Source organism: Mya arenaria, chromosome 13 (genome assembly GCF_026914265.1).
Source record: "Mya arenaria isolate MELC-2E11 chromosome 13, ASM2691426v1".
In the NCBI taxonomy this organism is placed as follows: Eukaryota; Metazoa; Mollusca; class Bivalvia; order Myida; family Myidae; genus Mya; species Mya arenaria.
Genome location: NC_069134.1, coordinates 39,269,182 through 39,285,161, shown reverse-complemented (window position 1 = coordinate 39,285,161; position 15,980 = coordinate 39,269,182).

Genomic DNA, 15,980 nt, shown 5'->3' with positions numbered 1-15,980 from the left:
TAGGTGTAAACGTGGTTAATAATAATTCTGGTAGTAAAGGCTCATGAAATATGAGTGCAAAACAATAGAAAAGTGTTTAAAATCATATATACATACTTGTTTAAAGAACATAATTTAAATGATTTCGAATGATATTTGTTTATAACTACTGAAGTCACATTTTTAACAATTGTTTGTTTATTTATAATTCTTGCTTATTTTATATATATACTACTTATTGAAATAAGTTACTGCATCGGTTTTTCATATAAATATCAATGTTACAGCGTCCACCTTGCCGGAAGTTGTCAACCGTCCAACCGGAAGAGAGGCCCTTTGCAGTGGCGTTGGCGAAGAGGCGTAATGCGGCTACAGTTGCAGTCAGGTTTGCGTAAGCTAAAGTGGAGAACTTCATCAACAAAGATACGTATTATTTTGCTCAGTTGTTTGTATAAGTTTTTGTTTGCACTATTCGGCTCAGCAATGTTTTTTGTTTTGTTTTTTTTAAAAATTCATCTTGAAAGAATGTTTTCACTAAGTATGTCACTTTATATTTCATAGCCTTATGATGAATTTATTAAGTTATATGGATTACATTTTTAAATGTTCTAATTCAATCAATTATTTTATTAAATAATCAATAATTTTTAGGATTTTTTTCCCAAATACACGAAATTTGAAAAGGCATTTTCTGTTTGGTTTTATAAATCTTACAGTGAAAATGCTAAAAGGTGCCAGCATCCTTTCCAAAGATTTCTTTAACCGAACACGGGTAGCAGGAAATGCTTATTTTATTTTCGTGTATGTCTAAATATAATATTTTTAAGTAAAATGAATGACATTGGAGGGGCTTCATTTGTCTAGGTGTAAACGTTGTTAATAATTAAACTGGTAAGAAAGGCTCTTGAAATATGAGTGCAAAACAATATAAAAGTGTTCAAATTCATATATACATACTTGATTAAATAACATAATTTAATTGATTTCGAATGATATTTGTTTATAACTACTGAAGTCACATTTTTAACAATTGTTTGTTTATTTATAATTCTTGTTTATTTTATATATATACTACTTATTGAAATAAGTTTCTGCATCGGTTTTTCATATAAATATCAATGTTACAGCGTCCACCGTGCCGGAAGTTGTCAACCGTCCAACCGGAAGAGAGGCCCTTTGCAGTTGCGTTGGCGAAGAAGCGTGATGCGGCTACAGTTGCTGTCAGGTTTGCGTAAGCTTATGTGGAGAACTTCATCAACAAAGATACGTATTATTTTGCTCAGTTGTTTGTATAAGTTTTTGTTTTCACTATTCGGCTCAGCAATGTTTTTTTTTGTTTTGTTTTTTAAAAGTTCATCTTGAAAGAATGTTTCCACTAAGTATGTCACTTTATATTTCATAGCCTTATGATTAATTTATTAAATTATATGGATTACTTTTTTAAATGTTCTAATTAAATCAATTATTTGATTAAATAATCAATATTTTTTAGGAATTTTTTTTTTTTCAAACACACGAAATTTGAAAAGGCATTTTCTGTTTGGTTTTATAAATCTTACAGTGAAAATGCTAAAAGGTGCCAGCATCCTTTCCAAAGATTTCTTTTACCGAACTCGGGTAACAGAAAATGCTTATTTTATTTTCGTGTATGTCAAAATATAATATTGTTAAGTAAATTGTTTGACATTGGAGGGGCTTTATTGGTGTAGGTGTAAACGTGGTTTATAATAAATCTGGTAGTAAAGGCTCATGAAATATGATTGCAAAACAATAGAAAAGTGTTTAAACTCATATATACATACTTGTTTAAAGAACATAATTTAATTGATTTCGAATGATATTTGTTTATAACTACTGAAGTCACATTTTTAACAATTGTTTGTTTATTTATGATTCTTGCTTATTTTATATATAAACTACTTATTGAAATAAGTTACTGCATCGGTTTTTCATATAAACATCAATGTTACAGCGTCCACCTTGCCGGAAGTTGTCAACCGTCCAACCGGAAGAGAGGCCCTTTGCAGTGGCGTTGGCGAAGAGGCGTAATGCGGCTACAGTTGCAGTCAGGTTTGCGTAAGCTAATGTGGAGAACTTCATCAACAAAGATACGTATTATTTTGCTCAGTAGTTTGTATAAGTTTTTGTTTGCACTATTCGGCTCATTAATTTTTTTGTTTTGTTTTTTAAAAATTCATCTTGAAAGAATGTTTCCACTAAGTATGTCACTTTATATTTCATAGCCTTATGATGAATTAATTAAATTATATGGATTACATTTTTAAATGTTCTAATTAAATCAATTATTGGATTAAATAATCAATTTTTAGGATTTTTTTTTTCAAATACACGAAATTTGAAAAGGCATTTTCTGTTTGGTTTTATAAATCTTACAGTGAAAATGCTAAAAGGTGCCAGCATCCCTTCCAACGATTTCTTTAACCGAACTCGGGTAGCAGAAAATGCTTATTTTATTTTCGTGTATGTCTAAATATAATATTGTTAAGTAAATTGTTTGAAATTGGAGGGGCTTCATTCGTCTTAGTGTAAACGTGGTTAATAATTAAACTGGTAGGAAAGGCTCATGAAATATGAGTGCAAAAAAATATAAAAGTGTTTAAATTCATATATACATACTTGTTTAAAGAACATAATTTAATTGATTTCGAATGATATTTGTTTATAACTACTGAAGTCACATTTTTAACAATTGTTTGTTTATTTATGATTCTTGCTTATTTTATGTATAAAATCCGTATTGAAATAAGTTACTGCATCGGTTTTTCATATAAATATCAATGTTACAGCGTCCACCTTGCCGGAAGTTGTCAACCGTCCAACCGGCAGATAGGCCCTTTGCAGTTGCGTTGGCGAAGAAGCGTAATGCGGCTACAGTTGCTGTCAGGTTTGCGTAAGCTTATGTGGAGAACTTCATCAACAAAGATACGTATTATTTTGCTCAGTTGTTTGTATAAGTTTTCGTTTGCACTATTCGGCTCAGCAATGGTTTTTGTTTTGTTTTTTAAAAATTCATCTTGAAAGAATGTTTTCACTAAGTATGTCACTTTATATTTCATAGCCTTATGATGAATTTATTAAATTATATGGATTACATTTTTAAATGTTCTAATTAAATCCATTATTTGATTAAAAAATCAATAATTTTTAGGAATACATTTTTTTCCAAATACACGAGATTTGAAAAGGCATTTTCTGTTTGGTTTTATAAATCTTACAGTGAAAATGCTAAAAGGTGCCAGCATCCTTTCCAAAGATTTCTTTAACCGAACTCGGGTAGCAGAAAATGCTTATTTTATTTTCGTGTATGTCTAAATATAATATTGTTAAGTAAAAAGTTTCACATTGTAGGGGCTTCATTCGTCTAAGTGTAAACGTGGTTAATAATAAATCTGGTAGTAAAGGCTCATGAAATATGAGTGCAAAACAATAGAAGTGTTTAAACTCATATATACATACTTGTTTAAAGAACATAATTTAATTGATTTCGAATGATATTTGTTTATAACAACTGAAGTCACATTTTTAACAATTTTTTGTTTATTTATGATTCTTGCTTATTTTATATATATACTACATATTGAAATAAGTTACTGCGTCTGTTTTTCATATAAATATCAATGTTACAGCGTCCACCTTGCCGGAAGTTGTCAACAGTCCAACCGGCAGAGAGGCCCTTTGCAGTTGCGTTGGCGAAGAAGCGTGATGCGGCTACAGTTGCTGTCAGGTTTGCGTAAGCTTATGTGGAGAACTTCATCAACAAAGATACGTATTATTTTGCTCAGTTGTTTGTATAAGTTTTTGTTTGCACTATTCGGCTCAGCAATGGTTTTTTTGTTTTGTTTTTTAAAAGTTCATCTTGAAAGAATGTTTCCACTAAGTATGTCACTTTATATTTCATAGCCTTATGATTAATTTATTAAATTATATGGATTACTTTTTTAAATGTTCTAATTAAATCAATTATTTGATTAAATAATCAATATTTTTTAGGAATATTTTTTTTTCAAACACACGAAATTTGAAAAGGCATTTTAAGTTTGGTTTTATAAATCTTACAGTGAAAATGCTAAAAGGTGCCAGCATCCTTTCCAAAGATTTCTTTAACCGAACTCGGGTAACAGAAAATGCTTATTTTATTTTCGTGTATGTCAAAATATAATATTGTTAAGTAAAAAGTTTGACATTGGAGGGGCTTTATTGGTGTAGGTGTAAACGTGGTTTATAATAAATCTGGTAGTAAAGGCTCATGAAATATGAGTGCAAAACAATAGAAAAGTGTTTAAACTCATATATACATACTTGTTTAAAGAACATAATTTAATTGATTTCGAATGATATTTGTTTATAACTACTGAAGTCACATTTTTAACAATTGTTTGTTTATTTATGATTCTTGCTTATTTTATATATAAACTACTTATTGAAATAAGTTTCTGCATCGGTTTTTCATATAAATATCAATGTTACAGCGTCCACCGTGCCGGAAGTTGTCAACCGTCCAACCGGAAGAGAGGCCCTTTGCAGTTGCGTTGGCGAAGAAGCGTGATGCGGCTACAGTTGCTGTCAGGTTTGCGTAAGTTTATGTGGAGAACTTCATCAACAAAGATACGTATTATTTTGCTCAGTAGTTTGTATAAGTTTTTGTTTGCACTATTCGGCTCAGCAATGTTTTTTTTTTTGTTTTGTTTTTTAAAAGTTCATCTTGAAAGAATGTTTCCACTAAGTATGTCACTTTATATTTCATAGCCTTATGATTAATTTATTAAATTATATGGATTACTTTTTTAAATGTTCTAATTAAATCAATTATTTGATTAAATAATCAATATTTTTTAGGAATTTCTTTTCAAACACACGAAAAGGCATTTTCTGTTTGGTTTTATAAATCTTACAGTGAAAATGCTAAAAGGTGCCAGCATCCTTTCCAAAGATTTCTTTAACCGAACTCGGGTAACAGGAAATGCTTATTTTATTTTCGTGTATGTCAAAATATAATATTGTTAAGTAAAACGTTTCACATTGGAGGGGCTTTATTGGTGTAGGTGTAAACGTGGTTTATAATAAATCTGGTAGTAAAGGCTCAAGAAATATGAGTGCAAAACAATAGAAAAGTGTTTAAACTCATATATACATACTTGTTTAAAGAACATAATTTAATTGATTTCGAATGATATTTGTTTATAACTACTGAAGTCACATTTTTAACAATTGTTTGTTTATTTATGATTTTTGCTTATTTTATATATAAACTACTTATTGAAATAAGTTACTGCATCGGTTTTTCATATAAATATCAATGTTAGAGCGTCCACCTTGCCGGAAGTTGTCAACCGTCCAACCGGAAGAGAGGCCCTTTGCAGTGGCGTTGGCGAAGAGGCGTAATGCGGCTACAGTTGCAGTCAGGTTTGCGTAAGCTAATGTGGAGAACTTCATCAACAAAGATACGTATTATTTTGCTCAGTAGTTTGTATAAGTTTTTGTTTGCACTATTCGGCTCATTAATTTTTTTGTTTTGTTTTTTAAAAATTCATCTTGAAAGAATGTTTCCACTAAGTATGTCACTTTATATTTCATAGCCTTATGATGAATTAATTAAATTATATGGATTACATTTTTAAATGTTCTAATTAAATCAATTATTGGATTAAATAATCAATTTTTAGGATTTTTTTTTTCAAATACACGAAATTTGAAAAGGCATTTTCTGTTTGGTTTTATAAATCTTACAGTGAAAATGCTAAAAGGTGCCAGCATCCCTTCCAACGATTTCTTTAACCGAACTCGGGTAGCAGAAAATGCTTATTTTATTTTCGTGTATGTCTAAATATAATATTGTTAAGTAAATTGTTTGAAATTGGAGGGGCTTCATTCGTCTTAGTGTAAACGTGGTTAATAATTAAACTGGTAGGAAAGGCTCATGAAATATGAGTGCAAAAAAATATAAAAGTGTTTAAATTCATATATACATACTTGTTTAAAGAACATAATTTAATTGATTTCGAATGATATTTGTTTATAACTACTGAAGTCACATTTTTAACAATTGTTTGTTTATTTATGATTCTTGCTTATTTTATGTATAAAATCCGTATTGAAATAAGTTACTGCATCGGTTTTTCATATAAATATCAATGTTACAGCGTCCACCTTGCCGGAAGTTGTCAACCGTCCAACCGGCAGATAGGCCCTTTGCAGTTGCGTTGGCGAAGAAGCGTAATGCGGCTACAGTTGCTGTCAGGTTTGCGTAAGCTTATGTGGAGAACTTCATCAACAAAGATACGTATTATTTTGCTCAGTTGTTTGTATAAGTTTTCGTTTGCACTATTCGGCTCAGCAATGGTTTTTGTTTTGTTTTTTAAAAATTCATCTTGAAAGAATGTTTTCACTAAGTATGTCACTTTATATTTCATAGCCTTATGATGAATTTATTAAATTATATGGATTACATTTTTAAATGTTCTAATTAAATCCATTATTTGATTAAAAAATCAATAATTTTTAGGAATACATTTTTTTCCAAATACACGAGATTTGAAAAGGCATTTTCTGTTTGGTTTTATAAATCTTACAGTGAAAATGCTAAAAGGTGCCAGCATCCTTTCCAAAGATTTCTTTAACCGAACTCGGGTAGCAGAAAATGCTTATTTTATTTTCGTGTATGTCTAAATATAATATTGTTAAGTAAAAAGTTTCACATTGTAGGGGCTTCATTCGTCTAAGTGTAAACGTGGTTAATAATAAATCTGGTAGTAAAGGCTCATGAAATATGAGTGCAAAACAATAGAAGTGTTTAAACTCATATATACATACTTGTTTAAAGAACATAATTTAATTGATTTCGAATGATATTTGTTTATAACAACTGAAGTCACATTTTTAACAATTTTTTGTTTATTTATGATTCTTGCTTATTTTATATATATACTACATATTGAAATAAGTTACTGCGTCTGTTTTTCATATAAATATCAATGTTACAGCGTCCACCTTGCCGGAAGTTGTCAACAGTCCAACCGGCAGAGAGGCCCTTTGCAGTTGCGTTGGCGAAGAAGCGTGATGCGGCTACAGTTGCTGTCAGGTTTGCGTAAGCTTATGTGGAGAACTTCATCAACAAAGATACGTATTATTTTGCTCAGTTGTTTGTATAAGTTTTTGTTTGCACTATTCGGCTCAGCAATGGTTTTTTTGTTTTGTTTTTTAAAAGTTCATCTTGAAAGAATGTTTCCACTAAGTATGTCACTTTATATTTCATAGCCTTATGATTAATTTATTAAATTATATGGATTACTTTTTTAAATGTTCTAATTAAATCAATTATTTGATTAAATAATCAATATTTTTTAGGAATATTTTTTTTTCAAACACACGAAATTTGAAAAGGCATTTTAAGTTTGGTTTTATAAATCTTACAGTGAAAATGCTAAAAGGTGCCAGCATCCTTTCCAAAGATTTCTTTAACCGAACTCGGGTAACAGAAAATGCTTATTTTATTTTCGTGTATGTCAAAATATAATATTGTTAAGTAAAAAGTTTGACATTGGAGGGGCTTTATTGGTGTAGGTGTAAACGTGGTTTATAATAAATCTGGTAGTAAAGGCTCATGAAATATGAGTGCAAAACAATAGAAAAGTGTTTAAACTCATATATACATACTTGTTTAAAGAACATAATTTAATTGATTTCGAATGATATTTGTTTATAACTACTGAAGTCACATTTTTAACAATTGTTTGTTTATTTATGATTCTTGCTTATTTTATATATAAACTACTTATTGAAATAAGTTTCTGCATCGGTTTTTCATATAAATATCAATGTTACAGCGTCCACCGTGCCGGAAGTTGTCAACCGTCCAACCGGAAGAGAGGCCCTTTGCAGTTGCGTTGGCGAAGAAGCGTGATGCGGCTACAGTTGCTGTCAGGTTTGCGTAAGTTTATGTGGAGAACTTCATCAACAAAGATACGTATTATTTTGCTCAGTAGTTTGTATAAGTTTTTGTTTGCACTATTCGGCTCAGCAATGTTTTTTTTTTTGTTTTGTTTTTTAAAAGTTCATCTTGAAAGAATGTTTCCACTAAGTATGTCACTTTATATTTCATAGCCTTATGATTAATTTATTAAATTATATGGATTACTTTTTTAAATGTTCTAATTAAATCAATTATTTGATTAAATAATCAATATTTTTTAGGAATTTCTTTTCAAACACACGAAAAGGCATTTTCTGTTTGGTTTTATAAATCTTACAGTGAAAATGCTAAAAGGTGCCAGCATCCTTTCCAAAGATTTCTTTAACCGAACTCGGGTAACAGGAAATGCTTATTTTATTTTCGTGTATGTCAAAATATAATATTGTTAAGTAAAACGTTTCACATTGGAGGGGCTTTATTGGTGTAGGTGTAAACGTGGTTTATAATAAATCTGGTAGTAAAGGCTCAAGAAATATGAGTGCAAAACAATAGAAAAGTGTTTAAACTCATATATACATACTTGTTTAAAGAACATAATTTAATTGATTTCGAATGATATTTGTTTATAACTACTGAAGTCACATTTTTAACAATTGTTTGTTTATTTATGATTTTTGCTTATTTTATATATAAACTACTTATTGAAATAAGTTACTGCATCGGTTTTTCATATAAATATCAATGTTAGAGCGTCCACCTTGCCGGAAGTTGTCAACCGTCCAACCGGAAGAGAGGCCCTTTGCAGTGGCGTTGGCGAAGAGGCGTAATGCGGCTACAGTTGCAGTCAGGTTTGCGTAAGCTAATGTGGAGAACTTCATCAACAAAGATACGTATTATTTTGCTCAGTTGTTTGTATAAGTTTTTGTTTGCACTATTCGGCTCATTAATTTTTTTGTTTTGTTTTTTTAAAAATTCATCTTGAAAGAATGTTTCCACTAAGTATGTCACTTTATATTTCATAGCCTTATGATGAATTAATTAAATAATATGGATTACATTTTTAAATGTTTTAATTAAATCAATTATTGGATTAAATAATCAATTTTTAGGATTTTTTTTTTCAAATACACGAAATTTGAAAAGGCATTTTCTGTTTGGTTTTATAAATCTTACAGTGAAAATGCTAAAAGGTGCCAGCATCCCTTCCAAAGATTTCTTTAACCGAACTCGGGTAGCAGGAAATGCTTATTTTATTTTCGTGTATGTCTAAATATAATATTGTTAAGTAAATTGTTTGACATTGGAGGGGCTTCATTCGTCTTAGTGTAAACGTGGTTAATAATTAAACTGGTAGTAAAGGCTCATGAAATATGAGTGCAAAAAATATGAAAGTGTTTAAATTCATATATACATACTTGTTTAAAGAACATAATTTAATTGATTTCGAATGATATTTGTTTATAACTACTGAAGTCACATTTTTAACAATTGTTTGTTTATTTATGATTCTTGCTTATTTTATGTATAAACTCCGTATTGAAATAAGTTACTGCATCGGTTTTTCATATAAATATCAATGTAACAGCGTCCACCTTGCCGGAAGTTGTCAACCGTCCAACCGGAAGAGAGGCCCTTTGCAGTGGCGTTGGCGAAGAGGCGTAATGCGGCTACAGTTGCTGTCAGGTTTGCATAAGCTTATGTGGAGAAATTCATCAACAAAGATACGTATTATTTTGCTCAGTTGTTTGTATAAGTTTTTGTTTGCACTATTCGGCTCAGCAATGTTTTTTGTTTTGTTTTTTAAAAATTCATTTTGAAAGAATGTTTCCACTAAGTATGTCACTTTATATGTCATAGCCTTATGATGAATTTATTAAATTATATGGATTACATTTTTAAATGTTCTAATTCAATCAATTATTTGATTTAATAATCAATAATTTTAAGGAATACATTTTTTTTTCCAAATGCACGAAATTTGAAAAGGCATTTTCTGTTTGGTTTTATAAATCTTACAGTGAAAATGCTAAAAGGTGCCAGCATCCTTTCCAAAGATTTCTTTAACCGAACTCGGGTAGCAGAAAATGCTTATTTTATTTTCGTGTATGTCTAAATATAATATTGTTAAGTAAAAAGTTTCACATTGGAGGGGCTTCATTTGTCTAGGTGTAAACGTGGTTAATAATAATTATGGTAGTAAAGGCTCATGAAATATGAGTGCAAAACAATAGAAAAGTGTTTAAACTCATATATACATACTTGTTTAAAGAACATAATTTAATTGATTTCGAATGATATTTGTTTATAACTACTGAAGTCACATTTTTAACAATTGTTTGTTTATTTATGATTCTTGCTTATTTTATATATAAACTACTTATTGAAATAAGTTACTGCATCGGTTTTTCATATAAACATCAATGTTACAGCGTCCACCTTGCCGGAAGTTGTCAACCGTCCAACCGGAAGAGAGGCCCTTTGCAGTGGCGTTGGCGAAGAGGCGTAATGCGGCTACAGTTGCAGTCAGGTTTGCGTAAGCTAATGTGGAGAACTTCATCAACAAAGATACGTATTATTTTGCTCAGTAGTTTGTATAAGTTTTTGTTTGCACTATTCGGCTCATTATTTTTTTGTTTTGTTTTTTAAAAATTCATCTTGAAAGAATGTTTCCACTAAGTATGTCACTTTATATTTCATAGCCTTATGATGAATTAATTAAATTATATGGATTACATTTTTAAATGTTCTAATTAAATCAATTATTTGATTAAATAATCAATTTTTAGGATTTTTTTTTTCAAATACACGAAATTTGAAAAGGCATTTTCTGTTTGGTTTTATAAATCTTACAGTGAAAATGCTAAAAGGTGCCAGCATCCCTTCCAACGATTTCTTTAACCGAACTCGGGTAGCAGAAAATGCTTATTTTATTTTCGTGTATGTCTAAATATAATATTGTTAAGTAAATTGTTTGACATTGGAGGGGCTTCATTCGTCTTAGTGTAAACGTGGTTAATAATTAAACTGGTAGGAAAGGCTCATGAAATATGAGTGCAAAAAAATATAAAAGTGTTTAAATTCATATATACATACTTGTTTAAAGAACATAATTTAATTGATTTCGAATGATATTTGTTTATAACCACTGAAGTCACATTTTTAACAATTGTTTGTTTATTTATGATTCTTGCTTATTTTATGTATAAAATCCGTATTGAAATAAGTTACTGCATCGGTTTTTCATATAAATATCAATGTAACAGCGTCCACCTTGCCGGAAGTTGTCAACCGTCCAACCGGAAGAGAGGCCCTTTGCAGTTGCGTTGGCGAAGAAGCGTAATGCGGCTACAGTTGCTGTCAGGTTTGCGTAAGCTTATGTGGAGAACTTCATCAACAAAGATACGTATTATTTTGCTCAGTTGTTTGTATAAGTTTTTGTTTGCACTATTCGGCTCAGCAATGGTTTTTGTTTTGTTTTTTAAAAATTCATCTTGAAAGAATGTTTTCACTAAGTATGTCACTTTATATTTCATAGCCTTATGATGAATTTATTAAATTATATGGATTACATTTTTAAATGTTCTAATTAAATCCATTATTTGATTAAAAAATCAATATTTTTTAGGAATACATTTTTTTCCAAATACACGAGATTTGAAAAGGCATTTTCTGTTTGGTTTTATAAATCTTACAGTGAAATGCTAAAAGGTGCCAGCATCCTTTCCAAAGATTTCTTTAACCGAACTCGGGTAGCAGAAAATGCTTATTTTATTTTCGTGTATGTCTAAATATAATATTGTTAAGTAAATTGTTTGACATTGTAGGGGCTTCATTCGTCTAAATGTAAACGTGGTTAATAATAAATCTGGTAGTAAAGGCTCATGAAATATGAGTGCAAAACAATAGAAGTGTTTAAACTCATATATACATACTTGTTTAAAGAACATAATTTAATTGATTTCGAATGATATTTGTTTATAACAACTGAAGTCACATTTTTAACAATTGTTTGTTTATTTATGATTCTTGCTTATTTTATATATATACTACATATTGAAACAAGTTACTGCGTCTGTTTTTCATATAAATATCAATGTTACAGCGTCCACCTTGCCGGAAGTTGTCAACCGTCCAACCGGCAGAGAGGCCCTTTGCAGTTGCGTTGGCGAAGATGCGTGATGCGGCTACAGTTGCTGTCAGGTTTGCGTAAGCTTATGTGGAGAACTTCATCAACAAAGATACGTATTATTTTGCTCCGTTGTTTGTATAAGTTTTTGTTTGCACTATTCGGCTCAGCAATGTTTTGTTTTTGTTTTGTTTTTTAAAAGTTCATCTTGAAAGAATGTTTCCACTAAGTATGTCACTTTATATTTCATAGCCTTATGATTAATTTATTAAATTATATGGATTACTTTTTTATATGTTCTAATTAAATCAATTATTTGATTAAATAATCAATACTTTTTAGGAATATTTTTTTTTCAAACACACGAAATTTGAAAAGGCATTTTCTGTTTGGTTTTATAAATCTTACAGTGAAAATGCTAAAAGGTGCCAGCATCCTTTCCAAAGATTTCTTTAACCGAACTCGGGTAGCAGGAAATGCTTATTTTATTTTCGTGTATGTCAAAATATAATATTGTTAAGTAAAAAGTTTCACATTGGAGGGGCTTCATTTGTCTAGGTGTAAACGTGGTTAATAATAATTCTGGTAGTAAAGGCTCATGAAATATGAGTGCAAAACAATAGAAAAGTGTTTAAACTCATATATACATACTTGTTTAAAGAACATAATTTAATTGATTTCGAATGATATTTGTTTATAACTACTGAAGTCACATTTTTAACAATTGTTTGTTTATTTATGATTCTTGCTTATTTTATATATAAACTACTTATTGAAATAAGTTACTGCATCCGTTTTTATATAAATATCAATGGTACAGTGTCCACCTTGCCGGAAGTTGTCAACCGTCCAACCGGAAGAGAGGCCCTTTGCAGTGGCGTTGGCGAAGAGGCGTATTGCGGCTACAGTTGCAGTCAGGTTTGCGTAAGCTAATGTGGAGAACTTCATCAACAAAGATACGTATTATTTTGCTCACTTTTTTTTGTATAAGTTTTTATTTGCACAATTCATCAAATTAATGATTTCTTTTCAAAATACACGAAAATTGAAAAGGCATTTTTGTTGGTTTAAAAAACTCTTCCAGTGAAAATGCTTAAAGGTGCCAGCATCCTTTCACAAGATTTCTTTTACCGAACTCGATTAAACATTTGTTTATTTGATGATGAAACTTGATTTAATTAATATATTTAACGTTGTGTTTTTTATATAAGCGACTGCGTTCGTTCAATGTTTCAGCATGTGTCTCATCATCGGGTTTGGAATCGATGCCCCATGCATTAAGCTTTGAAATATCACGTATTATACTTCGACAAGAGCAGATTAGCATTGTGTATAAAACTTGAGTTTGAAATAAATGATATAACAATGGTTCGATCATACATGGTCAGTTGTAATATTGATGAAAAATACTTCCAGTCACTGTACAGGGGATACTAGTGTAATTGAATGTCAATTTGGTCTTGCAAAATGGTCGACTTATTTCTAGCTTGACCTTTCCATGAAAAAGGAGGGTTTTACTTATTGTTTAAGCGGGATTGTCACACAAGTAGGTTACATACCTCCATATCATACGTAATACAAATTATTACCCCTGATAGACTTAGGATCATCGGGTTTATGTTTTGAGAACAGGGAAGTTGGGATTTTCTCAAATGACGTTTATACCCTTCATTCAGTCGACTTGATACATTTGTTTATCAAACATAAACGTTACATACCTCCATATTATCGACTTAGAAACTAGGTTTTTACTCGGATATGAAATGACGTTCGATAAATGTATTTCATTCTTAACAGTTGTACACGGCCATCTAACAGTAAGATTACAAATTATTACCCTTGAACGACTCACTTAACCCATATGTGGTTTAATATTTCAGAGTCCAGGGAACCGGAAGTCTCCCACCTTGCAACTCCACGTGATACCACTTGCAACCTGAAAGATGCTCTATCAGTGGCATTTGCAATGGTACAAATTCATAAAAACATTACTTATTGAATTTTAGAACTTAAATAAAGATAATATTTAATGGAAATATCATAACTGAAATTTCACTCTAGTTCGCTCGAATAGCATTCGTACAACAAAGATATAAGCATTAATTGATATTAAAGTTAATGATTAAAATTATAATGAAGAAGCTCTATTTTGTAGGCACTGTGTTGATTGATAAGACTTTTACATTTATGTGCCAATCTTATATTGATGTGGCATTAAAATTCAATTTTTATGTGATATTAGTATATTGATGTGACATTCTTAAATCGAAGTGATGTTTGTATACATGTTTGATTTGTGTTTATATATGCATGAATGTCCGGATAGATTCCGTAGTTCCTATATTCTGAGGAATGAATTAGGGGTCGTCTGTTTAAGTTAAAGGGGCTGTAAACCAGAAAGGAACCAAAAAAGTTTGTTTTTTTGTAAGAATCTTTGGACATTATTTTATAGAATGTGTTACGCTTTGATATCATAATTGTAAAACATGTACAAAAATGTAAAAAAAGAATTGTCGGAGACTGGGTTCGAACCCGTGTCGCCAAAAGTGCAGTCCAGCGTCGTATCCACTGAACCACGAAGGCTTTCAATAAGTGTGTGACATAATTAAGCTATATACCTAACTCGGTGAAAACACCGTCTAGCCAATCACGCATAAGGAATAAAATATACCTGGTAGACATACCCAGTAATCTTTTTTAATGGAAAAATACGAAATAACTGCTAAACATAAATAAATTGTAAACTATGTGGTACTTCAGTTAGTAAGTTTCAATGCATTGTACACATTAATACCAAGTTTATGACAGTTTTCGACAATTTTCTTGTTTTCGCTATTTTATCATACACAGTACAGCCCCTTTAAGCCCCGTGTGCATCGCTACGGTAAACACGTTTCATCCATCGGGTGTTTTTCGTGGGCGGCTGTCATTCCTATGAAGGATATATGATCAAATCTGTATCACCGTTTAAAAGTTAAGAATTAAGAGGCGCAATTAGGACTCTTTGAAACTTTCTAATTATTTATTGTTTACGCCTGGTAGTATACAGGTTTGACCAGGGCATGTGCCGTAGGGACCGGCAACATTTAGATAGAATTGAACACTATGTTCTAGCTTTTCAATGTTGTTTATTCATGTAGAAATTTGCTTTAAAAGAAAATTGTTTGTGTGCGTTTCGGTGTGCCACACGGCTCCAACATGTGCCTCATGCAAACATGTGTTTGTCTTTTGTGCGGAGGGACGTTAAGACTATCTTTTACAGTATTGCATTTTATAAAATTATCGTGATTTGGTTTGTACTTAATAAATATTTTTTAGAAAAATCGTTATGTTGAATGCTTTGATAAACTAATATTTCAATTTTTGGGAATACCAGGTAAAGGTATTGAGTAAGGTGTAAATTTGAATTGGTTACCCTACAGGAGAGGTGTTTGCGCGCAACCACTATCTAGCAAGGAAAGTTGCCTCATTTTTAGAAAGCCGACATGGACCTTGTAGTGGCACTCTTATTCGAAATACACATGCATAACCATCATACATATTGACTGATAAACCTTTAACTACTTACTAAATAATGCATTTATGGAAACTATAAATAACTGATAACAAGATTGTAACCGTGCATTTAAAAGGTGAAAACGCCAAAAAATGATAGGCGGGTGTTAAAAGTGCTGTGATCTAATGTGGTTTCATACAGTTGAAAGACCGTGTTTCTGCACCTTTTATTCCAATTAAACTCGGTATCCATGATAAGAACCATTCTTTTCGACATTCATTCATATGACGCAGAAAACATCATTGAAAAAACTTCTCACTACGCCATTCTTGAAATTATAAGTTATTGATATGATTTTAGCGAATCTTATTGAAGTCTTTCAAATATCCCTGTGATATGCAGTCATATATATGCACCTAAATGTGTACAGTATAAGTATCAGTTGTGTA